Raw genomic sequence first — 12,532 nt, forward strand, 5'->3', positions numbered from 1 at the left:
CTATGCCTGACAGAATTGCAGAGTTGTTGAATTATTAAAGTTGGAAAAAACCTCTCAAAACTCTCAACCCATCATCACTATACCCACTCAACCAAGTCCCTAAGTGCCACGTCTGTAGAATCATAGATGATGGATGAAACCCTGATTTCCTGGAAATGGATAGATATTTGCCTGTTAATATGAAGTATTGTGCAAATTCTTTATTTTACTTTACTTGTACACTGAGATTTTATTTCACTTATTAAACTGTTTATAAGGGTGGACTGTGATAGGACAAGGGGGAATGGTTTTAAACTGAGACAGGGGAGGTTTAGGCTAGATATTAGAATAAGTTTTTCACTCAGAGGGTGGTGATGCACTGGAACAGGTTGCCCAGGAGGTTGTGGATGCCCCATTCCTAGAGGCATTCAAAGCCAGGCTGGATGTGGCTCTGCGCAATCTGGTCTAGTGTCCACACTGCCCATGGCAGGGGAGTTGAAACTACATTATTTTTGAGGTCCTTTCCAACCCAGGCCATTTTATGATTCTATGATTCTATCACTCTACAATAAACTGTCTAAGTATCTGAGTGATGTCTCTGTCTTTGTGTATATATATTCACTTAAGACAGACTATGAAGTCTCTCGAATAAAATGTATCTGTGATTGTTGAATTTGATGAGAATTCTCAGACACTAGCTTTCCAAAAAATGAGTAGGTAAACAACATTCTTACTTACATCTTCTGTGGAATTTTTGCATGTATTCTGGAAAAAGTTCTCAAGCATTGTAACTCGAAAATCAAGGTACAGTGAGATACTGGATTACCTAGACTGACTGAATACCTTAAAAAATGAGCTAAGACCGGATCAGTCCTGCTCCCTGCCTTTGTCATTGCTTTTGAAACTAAAGGCCCTAAGCAGAGAAAGCTGTAGAAAGGATATACCAATGGCCTTGAAGTTTTGCACAGTGCAGTAGCATCTGCCTGACACTTAAATTAATAAAGACTTTGTGATAGGATACTGGGTGACCAGAGGCAAGGATTGAAAATACAGTGTACCTTAGATAAAGCAGCTAAAATGATTTGGATCAGTGCGTGAAGGTAAACCATATAAGTTTCAATAGAGCCATGTGTCGGGTCCTGCATTTTGTCCACAACAACCCCAGGCAATCCTACAGGCTTGGAAAGCTGCATGACAGAAAGGGACCTTGGTATACTGATGGATGGCCAGCTGAATATGAGCCAGTAGTGTGCCCAGGTGGTGAAGAAGACCAATGACATCCTGGCTTGTATCAGGAATGGTGTGGTGAGCAGGACTAGGGAAGTCATCCTGCTCCTGTACTTGGCACTGGTAAGGCCTCTCCTTGAGTACTGTGATCAGTTTTGGGCAACTCAGTACAGAAAGGACACTGAGGTGCTGGAGAAGGGCAAACAAAGAAGGACAACAAGGCTTGTGAAAGCCCTGGAGAATGTGCACTGTGAGGAGTGACTGAAGGAAGGAGGGCTGTTTAGTCTGGGGAAGAGGAGGCTGAGGGGAGATCTTATTGCTCTCTTCAAATACCTGAAAGATGCTTACAGTGATATTGTGGTTGATCTCTTCTCACTCGTGACAGGTGACAGGGCAAGGGGAAATGGCCTCAAGTTGTTCCAGGGTAAGTTTAGGTTGGATACTAGAACAAACTTCTTTACACAAAGGGTTTTTAAGCACAGGAATAGGCTCCCCAGGGTGCTGGTTGAGTCACCATCCCTCTGAATGTGTTTAAAAACTGTTTGGATGTGGTGTTTAGGGGCATGACTCAGCGATGGGCTGTTAGAGTTAGGGTAGTATAGTTAGGTTGTGGTTGGCCTTGACGATCTTAAGGGTCTTTTCCAACCTGAGCAATTCTATGATTCTATGTCAGCTGAAAAAAAAAAAAAAAAAAAAGATTTAAAAGGATAATTGGATTTACCTTTTCTAAAAACAACACTACGGTAATCCTTAAGAAGTAAATGCCTTTGAAGTTCAATTTCAAGTTTCAAAGCAGACACTACACACTAATGGGGAAAACTAAACTGTTAGGTGACCTAATGACAGCAGAACTGTAAGACATCTAACAATCCCAGAAGATAAAAAGCACTTAAAAAAAAGCCACTATTGTTCTCAGTATGCATGAAGTAAACACAAAAAAAGGTATGTAAACACAAAGAAAGGATTTCCCGCAAGTTAGGTGGGGTATTCAAAGCTTGTAATTGAATCAAATTGAGCCAAAATAGCAAGATTGCTAGGATCTCTTAAAATGTAGCACAAGGGGATGTGTCTGTGTCCATACATGCATGTGAGTGAGATGGTATTTCCTACCTCTTTGTTGCTGCAGATGATATAACTGTGTTTGCACAACAGCAGTTTCCTGTTACTGATATTTAGGTATTTTCTGTTTTAGAATCAGAGAATATCCCAAGTTAAAAGGGGCCCATATAGATCATTGAGAACAACTCCTGGCTCCACACAAGACCATCCAAAAATCAGACCACATGACTGAGAGCACTGTCCAGATATTTTTTGACCTCCAGCAAGGTCAATGCTGTGAGCACTTCCTTGAGGAGCTTTTTGCAGTACCCAGTCTCTCTCTCAGGGAAGAACCTTCTCCAGATATCCAGATTGAACTTTCTGTCACTGCTTTGTGCCGTTCCCTTGGGTTCTATCACTGGTCACTGAGTGAGGACATTGGTGGCTGCCCCCACATTCCTCCCTATGAGGAAGATGCAAGTCACCATGAGGACTCCCCTCAGTCTCCTCAAGGATGATCAAAACAAGGGACTTCAACAGCTCATAATACTTCTTCCCCTTCATAAGTACTGAACACTGAAATAGATTTGGTTTTATTATCTGAATCTATTAATGTATTACTGATTGCCTTCTGGACATCATAACTAATGTATACTCATGATATTAGAATGTAGGAAAATATCCATTTAATATTTTAATCAAAACATATCTGAACCTCAAGACTGTATCCTGTAACTATTTATACAACTAGCACAGTAAAACTTGAGAAGGGTCATAGAAGATCAACAGAAGCTAGTTTGTGAAGACTTACCAGTGACGAAAGTTACTTCATGAGAAAATTTTAAAATTACTTTTAAGTCAGTTGAAAACACTTGCTAAAGTGGATCAAATTTTTGTATGGTAAGAGACCTTTTCCTATATGGAAATGAGAATGTTATTCTGAATCTAAAACACAGCATCATACCAGCTACCAAGAAGAAAATAAATTCTATCAGAGCTAAATCCAGGGTATAATTTAAAATATTCTAAAACTTAGATTTCAAATTCACTTAACAGACCACATGACTGAGAGCACTGTCCAGATACTTTTTGACCTCCAGCAAGGTCAGTGCTGTGACCACTTCCTTGAGAATATTGTCTCAGTGCCCTGTCTAGAGACTATAGAGAAACTATATATTTTAACTCTGATGTACTACTCTGCTGCATCACTGTGAAAATGTCAGACTCACAAAGAAAAGTCATAGTTTACTGACTAAGCAGAATTCTTTGTCTGCTTTTAGATTTTGCAAGGTGAGTTATTAAACAATTTCAACAATTTTTATTTTAAATAAAATTATAATCATTATTATAATCATTTCTTTGTTAAAAAAAAAAAAAAAAAAAAAAAAAAAGAGGGATTTTCATTACCCCTGAAAGAATGCAAGTCATTGACCACTGAGCAGTCAATCCTATTCTCTTCAGGAGTTGGTATCACCAAACCTCCTCAGCCTCAGCTGTTTCTTCTCTGACAAAGTGATCAATCTTATTGCTACTGAGGTAAAAGTTCCTTCATTCTTTTTCACTAAATCTTTGACTTTTGTTAGGCAAGTTATTTTTGCTTGCATAATGTCTGCCGCATCTGAATTTAAACTGATATGCACAACCCTGGAAGTCAACACTGATCTGTGAACTATTTAAAATGAATTCTCTTTGCCCAAGAAACAATTGAAGTCAGATAGGAAAGATTATGTTTGCAAAGACAAGAGGAACAAGACAGTTGTTCTGGCGTAAAAATCATTGGAATTTCCTGTCCCAACCAAAAGAACATCCAAAGATCTTGACAGTGAAGGAGAAATTATATCGATTTTATTTTTCATAACCATTTGACAGCACCTGGCTGTATCTTTATGTGGCAGCACTTGGGCAGTGGTTGTAAAGGATAAAATACACACGTATGACATAAAGTACTGATTCCTTTCATCTATTGAAAAATGCTATAACAGGATGCAGGAGACTATATGGGAAATGCAGATCCTGTAAAGTAGGCTTCACTGCCTCCCAGTCAGTCACAGACCACATTTGTCAGCCATGCAACAAAAAGCCTTGGTATGTGAATGTCTCTTCTTCATATCAAATAAGATTACAGGAAAACTCTGAAAAACTTTGTAGAGATTTTTGTTGCTAAAGTCTGATTATTAAATTTCTACACATTAGGGCCATTTAGAAACACAGAATGACAAAAGTAAACAGTATTTTTATAACACAAAAGTACTCAGAACTGACATGGAATTATTTTTTTAAAGGGAAAAGAAAAAGAAGAAGAATGAACTTGTCGAGTTACTAGGAAGTGAATACTCTTATAGCGTTCCTGCACTAAAGCTGGATTCTTAATTTGCATTTTAAATACTAGTGTTTCACATACAACCAGTTCATGGAATACAAGGAATTCTGTCTTTTCTGGGACAGTATATTAGTTCACATGCTCCATGAGTACAATGTAAAATTCTTAAAAAAAGTAAGTTCAGATGGGATCAGCTTAAAAATTATGAATTATAAGATGTTGCTCATTCCATTCATTTTGATCACAAAGTACTAGGGAGTATTCATACTTGCTTAGTGGAGTAATGAGTATGCATTTTGTGAGGTATAATTGGGATGGCACAAGCCCCCCCCCCCCCCCCCCGCCACCTTCCTCAGTGCACCGATGTATACACCTTAAGTAAACTACCTTACATTCTGACTCTTGTGAGTCTGAGTGCTGTTCCACAGGTCATGGCTTAGAAAGTGGCATGGGTTTCTTTCCTCTACAGATTCCAATATTAAGAATAGTTATTAAGTGGAATCTCTTTCACAAGCTTTTCTACCATCTTTAAAATGTTAGGCCTTTGTTTCTTATTATGATGATGTCACAGAAGGAAGTGACTAAACTACTCATTCTGTCAGGACCATGGACCTTGGATATGGGTTTTGTTCTTATTTGTCTTTCTGAATTGATTCACATTCTCTTTGTCAATTTTTACTGTTGCAAAAGAATGCACTTGTAATTGAAAAGGACTCTCAAATCCTCTGTGGCTGCCAATTAAACCTAGATTCATTATGGTTTTCTCTGAATGTCCGGCTGGTAGCAACTCTCTATTTTACCCTACCTTGTTTCTGTGCAACACTCTGTTGTGCACGCTGGCAAAAGTGGACTGATGGTAACAAACAGAAAGTGTGATTTACTCCAAACTTTTCTGTGAAGCACAGTTTTGTAGTACCTGTCCCATCTGCTTGGCCAATACCATTGTTTAGCATATTAAAAGAACTCTTGTAGCACGTTCTAAACCTTGTGGACCTCTTGTTAATGCACAGATAGATTTCATCCAAATGCCTTAATGTTCTTACCTAGAATATGTACTTGTAATTTTTGACATGTTCTCAGGATGAGATGAACTGAGGTTTATTCCTGCTAACATTCTGAAGCCACTGCAGCTGCCAACAAACTTTTAGAGAGCCTTAATATTTCATATTTATATTTATTATATTAATTTGGGTTTTTTTTAGTACTTAATAATTTTGTGTTTCTCTTACTTTATGTAGTGATTGAGTCTTTCATTTCATGAGCCAAGTGATTAAGAATAATTACAAAGCTTTAATCATTAATCAGCATTTGCACTGCACCAACCGTCTTCAATCCAGAGGTGCAGTAAAAAGAAGAAAATCCAGCTTGACATGGAAATCAGCTGAAATATATAAAAAAAGAACTGAGAAGGACAGATGCACTGCTGCTAGCATTGATGCATATGTGAAGTACAGCAAATGGGAAACATCATCTCTCTCCTCACGGAATTCCTTATTACACCCAAAGCATTGCATAAACTTGACCTATGATTTAGTATTAAACACTGTGGAGTCTAGATGAAACATGTAAGAAAGATCTGTCCATTCACAAGTAAAGGCAGCTTTTCCAGGGCCTGTCTGCAAAATGTGTCACTTTCTGAAACCAGGAGACTGGGTCAAGATGCCCCAAGAGGCACCAACAAAAGAACTCTCTCTATCCCAGGCAGAAAGAACTACATCAGGTACTTGTAATCATCAACTACCACCACATATGATATGTCACTGGGCACATGCATCTCAGCTAAAAAAAGAGTGCAGAGAAAAGTTCTGCCTTCACTAAACTACAGATCTTGGATCCTAAACCTTCTTATCTGAATTTGAATGGGCTGTGGTCACATAGACAAAGGCCAATTATATGATCTCCAACCAAGCAGATTAGACTCATTTTGAATGGCTTATTTGATCACTGGGTTTATTTTTAAAAAAAAGCATTTGAATTAGTTCCCATAGTTTACAATCATCCAAGCTGAAGTTTTTTATATACTGTTAGCACTTAAAATGAAGCTCTAAACCCTAACCAGAATATTCCTAGACCACATTCTACATGGACAAGAAGCTTACAGAATATGGAGAGTTAACTTTCTTCTTTAACTTTCAACTCAGTTAGTTATTGCAGCAAGTCTTTCAGACTGCTGGATTTGCATCCATATCCCCCCAGGACATGAATCTGGAATTTCCATGGTTCTCATTCTATGGCTGAAAGCTTGGACAAAATAGTGACCACTGGAAAATTTTACTCATTTCACTGCTTCAAAACACTCTGAATAGAACCTGTCATAAATCTCCCCTCCTACAAACTCCTCTTGCTTCTCTCAAAAAGAAATACCAGTGATAAAAATTATTAACTAGATTGGGAACTATTCTCATTAGCATCCAATTAGATTTGAATTCATCACCACAGATACAGATGTTGCCTTTCTAAACCCTCCTTCACTTCCTAGATCTTAGTGTTCACATGCAATCATGGCCTCGAAAACAGTCTCCCAGGCAGACAGGTCAGTGAAAGTCTCCAGGTGTTCCATGTAGTGGACTCAGAAAATATAAGCTGGGGCTCTAGAAACATCTGAATTTGGTTTACCCCTTTGCTGCAGGATTTAGGGCTTTTAACTAGAATGATATTATATGGAGTACTGCCTATATTTTTCATTTTACTCTTAAGATATGTCTTTGTACATTCAATTTTACCCTTAGTAAGAAATAAAACTCCCTCTATCTGTCCCACTGATGCCTTCTGAAAAAGATAAGGCACATTCAGTATGCTCCAAATTGGCATGTGCAAATGTGTAATAGCAAAAATGCTTTCAGTACTGTCAATAGAATATTCATCTCAGAGGCAAGAGAAGATCATAAGATAGCACAGTCCATACTGTGATAATCCTTCAGCATAAGTGCTGTGAGTTGGATCCTTATAAAGGGGGGAACGCGGTGGAAAAATTACTAATATCTAAGATTTAAGAAGTCTGTCTAGGGAGTTGTTCCCTTCAACAAACACTAACAGTATGATTATTCTAAAACCCGCTTTTGAGTTAAAATAATACTATGTGTCATCTCTATGTTGATGGGGCAATTAGCAAGCTACTTCAGAGCCCATCTTGAGGTATGGGTACTTGGTCTCATTAACATATAAATGCTTGTGTGGAGTCCATTCTTCCTAAGGAATGCACAGCTGGCTTCATTAACATTAAAATGACGATCCTTTCCTTCAGCTCAAATAAACAAAGCTGCAACACCTGCATATCCACCTTGGCCAGAAAGGCAAGCCATCTGTGAGTGGGAGAGCTGACCACTGGTCAGGAGTCAAAGCTATTTTGCCTACTCTGTTATATTTACTATTGCCGTTCCAAATACAAACCACTTAGTACAAGGTGTTGCCCACCAGTAACACACCTTGCTTCTGCCATGCTTATTGCCAGTGAAAAGAGAGCAGTGGCTTTGGAATCAAATACTGCTTGCTAGTGGGTTGAATGACAGCAATGACATCAAAGCAGAACTATAGGACATCAAAATCCACTCTCTTAGAACAATGTTCTTGAATTGTCCTGTAGTTTCATGTATTGCCTCACATATAGGAGAACTACCTCAAGTAAGACAAACATGTGACAGCGATCGTTCTACCACTTTGGCAATTGTTAATTAATTTGTCATACAAGAAGCTCAAACATTAAGACTGTCCTGTCTCTATCCAAGTACAGCGGGAGAGTCCTTAGATACAAGTGCTGTGTATTATAGCTACACATTGGTAACTGAAAATGTCTTTATGTATCTGACATTCTCTAAATCAAAGAAGGCTATCAATTGTGCAAATATGTCAGTTTTTTACTCTGTATTCCAAAGATTACAAACAGAATGCTATGTCATCATTTAATATTTGTGTAGAAAGCCCACCTAGGGTAAGGAGAAACATAGAAAAGAACAAGACGTTGTATAGTGGCACATCAGAAACACTGAAAGAAGATACATTACAGAAACATACTTTGTTATGCAGTACTTGTATTCCATGGAAGATTCCATGTTATTTTGGATTCTTTGAATATATGATGATAATATAAAAGGAGAATCCATGACCCAAAACTAAGAAAAAGTCAACTCTCCTTTCCAACAAATAGTAATGCCACAAAATTAATACTGTTCCTATAAAAATCTTGGACAAGACTTTCAGAACACTGTGAACATTCAGGAGACTACCTTACTTTGTATTTCAAGAATGTTGTTTGCTCCTTGATTATCATTTACTGCCTTTCCCCCTCCCCATTCTTTCTTCTTCATGGCATTACAGCTACAAGGCAAAAAGAGTAAAAACATCTTTCTCACATTCATCACCACTCCCTAGGTGTGACATGAAGCCTCACAGTAAAAACAGATTGCCTAGTCAATGGGGGGTACAGAGTGACCACTGTCATGCTGGCTATTCCCACAGATATTGTAAAGCCACATAATGACAATGCAGTAAGGAAAAGCAGAGAGCTATGCATGCTTATTCACTCAAGTAATAACTTACATGTTTCTTTCAGAAAAGGATATCACCCTTTTCTGAGAATAAGGAGTCCAGCAGGCAGAATGGGGAGATAAAACACCTTGACAGGGGGCACAGAGTGGAACACAATAAGGTCACATGTTTATATATACTTAGAGAAATAGAAGTAGGTAAGTGATAACAAGTAGTGTGCATGAAAACTGAGTAACAGTCAGGGTGGTAGGAAACTCACTTTGAAATTCATGAAACAAAGAAGGGCTGGCATTAAGTTATTTAAATCTCCTCATTCACAAATACTGAAGCCATATTCTATCAATTTCTAATTACTAGATTTGGAACCATACCTATGTTTGAAGTTGATCTTCAGTGTTTTTCAGGGTCTTCTAGTTCTCCATATCTCTTTTTGGGCTTCTGAGATTCATTATGCCTGACATTCCTATATTTGTGTTACTGAGACTACCAAGTTAGCAAGACACCATTCAGTTTTTCATAGAAATAGCAGACCATGCTAATTCTCATCTAAAATCCACTAATTTAGCAAAAGCAGAACTTAGTTTTATTTCTGCAACACAGGAAATCACCCTGTATATTCCTTCATCTGCATAATAATAGTGATTGCTTATAAAACTGCATTAAAATGACATATATCATTCTGGTGAAACAAAGCTGTACTCTGAGCATCCCAGTATATTAATCATGACAACACTTTATTTGGCAGATGAAACATCACAGTTATAGCTTAGGTTTGTTAAGTCTTTATGACTGACTGCATAAATGATTTCAGACCAATGTTTATACAGCTCAGTGACAGTTTGGTACTGCTCTCCCATCCAAAAATACATAAATAGATCTCAGGATCTGTAGAGAGGTGTGCTGATGTAAAAAGGAAACTGAGAGCAAAGTAAGTGTACTTAATACAGTATATCCATGAAGCCATGAAACTACGGTATAGCCTCCTACTTTCATCTTTAAGAATTGGTATAATCAAAAGTCTTTCCTTTGTGAGTTCATTTTTTAGCCTAGAGGGCAGAATCATAGAACCATATAAGTGCTTGAAGATGAAGTTTCATCTGAGCATTTCATATTTAATAATAAAAGGAGACTTGTTCTCACATATTCACTTCTACTATTTCCCTGTCATAGAGTTCAACAGATCCTTCATTAATTAATATCAGAGGGTTAAGGTATGTGTAATATGAAGTACTTGCAGTAGCCCACCTTCAGATAAATTTGCCATTAACACTGGGTAACCCTGTTCTCTTAGCTTTATAATGTCACATAATTCAATGCAAAACAATAGGCTCAACAGGAAAATATTCAGAGTTTTATGTTAAAATATAGAAAACAAATGACATGAAACATACAAAAATACCTATGAAGTATTTGTTAAGCCCATATATGTACATATATGGTCATTCCTGCTTTGTGTTTGTATACTGTAATACAAATAGCATTAATTTATCAGCCAGTAAGTAACTACTGCCATCTATTGGAGAAATTATAAAATCATAGAAATTATACTGCCAGAAAGGTATCTAGAGTACAGTATCTTTTCTGTGGGGGAGAAAAAAAGTCCTTAATAGTCAATAACATACAAGAACTGCTGCAAGAACAACGTCAGTGGTTGTTACCTTATGGATAGATAGATTACCAGTAAGTATAAACAAAACAAAATTTGTTCTACTCAGTTTCAGAACAGCTGTTAAATGTTGCTTCTAAGATACCAAGAAATAGTAATCAATTGCATGCAACACATAGCTATGCCAACAGTACAGTGCTGAATATCACATCTACTCTTCAACTTGACCTCTGACAGCTCTTTTCAACAGCAGAGTCTACAGTATTTAGATATCTTTACAACATCTGCCCAGCTGCAGGTGTCCTAATACTGTTCAGTTTTGTGGCATAAACTGCTCCCCATTGAATCTTGTTCCTGGGAGCAACAACAATTAACAAAGAATTTACAGCAGTCAGCCTCAGAAATTTTTCTTCTTCACAGTGCATATGGTAGCATGAGCAGAGGCCCTGAAGGTATGAATAAGTGACCTTGAGGTTACAGCGGATGAAGTACATGATGATGGTGAGTGACCATTATCCTGCTCCACTCCATGGGCTAGGTGAAGTCAAGATTTCAATTCTCAGTGTGGAAACCACGAGTAACAACTACTTCAGAGGCTAAAACAAATCACAAATTGACTTAAAACTCAGTAGAATTACTATTGATAGTGGTTTGGCAATAGCAACAATATTATCCTTATATAAACTTGGCAAAGTTACAAAAGGTAATAAGCTGGCAAAACTCACAACAATTTAAAACTCAACAGAATTACAACAGACAACATATTCACAAAACTCATAGGAATATTCAGCACCTATAAGGATACTACTCTTATGTGCCCAAAGTCTTCACCTCAAAGATCTTCAAAAGCCACCTGGACATGGGGCTGGGCACTCTGCTCTGGGTGTCCCTGAGGAGAAGAGGTTGGCCCAGATGAACTTCAGGTGTCCTCTGCCATTCAATGATTCTATAGTTCTGTGACTTCTGCAATGTATTTTATATATCTGCCTGTGACACAGAATTCCACAACATCCTACTCTCCAAATTGGAAATATATGGATTTGATGGGCAGACTGGCTGCAGAATCTAGTCCAGAGAGCAGTCATCAATGGCTCAGTGTTTGAATGGAGATCTGTGATGAGTGGTGTCCCCCCAGGGGTCAGTGCTGGGATCAAAACTCTTGACTATCTTCATCAGTGACACTGACGATGGTTTAGAGTGCACCTTTATCAAGTTTGCTGATGACATCAAGCTGTGGGGTGTGACTGACACATCAGAAGGATGGGATGTCATCCACTGGGACCTAGACAGGGTTGAGCAGTGGGCCCAGGAGAACCTCTTGAGGTTCAACAAATCCAAATGTACCTGGGTCAAGGTAATATCCACTACCAGTACAAGCTGGGGGATGAAAAGGTTGAGCACAGCCAAGCCAAAAAAGACCTGGGGGTACTGGTGGATGGGAAGCTGGACATGAGCCAACAATGTGCCCTCGCAGCCCAGAAGGCCAACCGTATCCTGCATCAAACAAAGTACAGCCAGCAGGTAGAGGGAGGTGATCCTGTCCCTCTACTCTGGGCTGGTGAGACTGCAAGAAAATGTGGAGTTCACAGTACAGGAGAGGCACAGACCTGTTGGAGTGCTTCCAGAGTTCCCCAGGACATCCCCAATAAGCCAGAACTGCCAAAGAATGACGGAGGATGTCTTGGCAACCACATCTGCCAACTCCTTCAGCATTCTAGGGTGCAGTACATCTGGTCCTGTGGACTTTGAGTGCCCAGCTTTCAGAGCAGGTCCAAAACCATCTCATCGTGGATTATGCTGAGCCCATTCTGTTCCTCATCCCTATCTACCAGCTCAAGGGGCTGTGTGCCCAGGGAGCAATTAGTCTTACTATTGAA

This window comes from Excalfactoria chinensis, chromosome 2 (assembly GCF_039878825.1).
Source record: "Excalfactoria chinensis isolate bCotChi1 chromosome 2, bCotChi1.hap2, whole genome shotgun sequence".
Classification (NCBI taxonomy): domain Eukaryota; kingdom Metazoa; phylum Chordata; class Aves; order Galliformes; family Phasianidae; genus Excalfactoria; species Excalfactoria chinensis.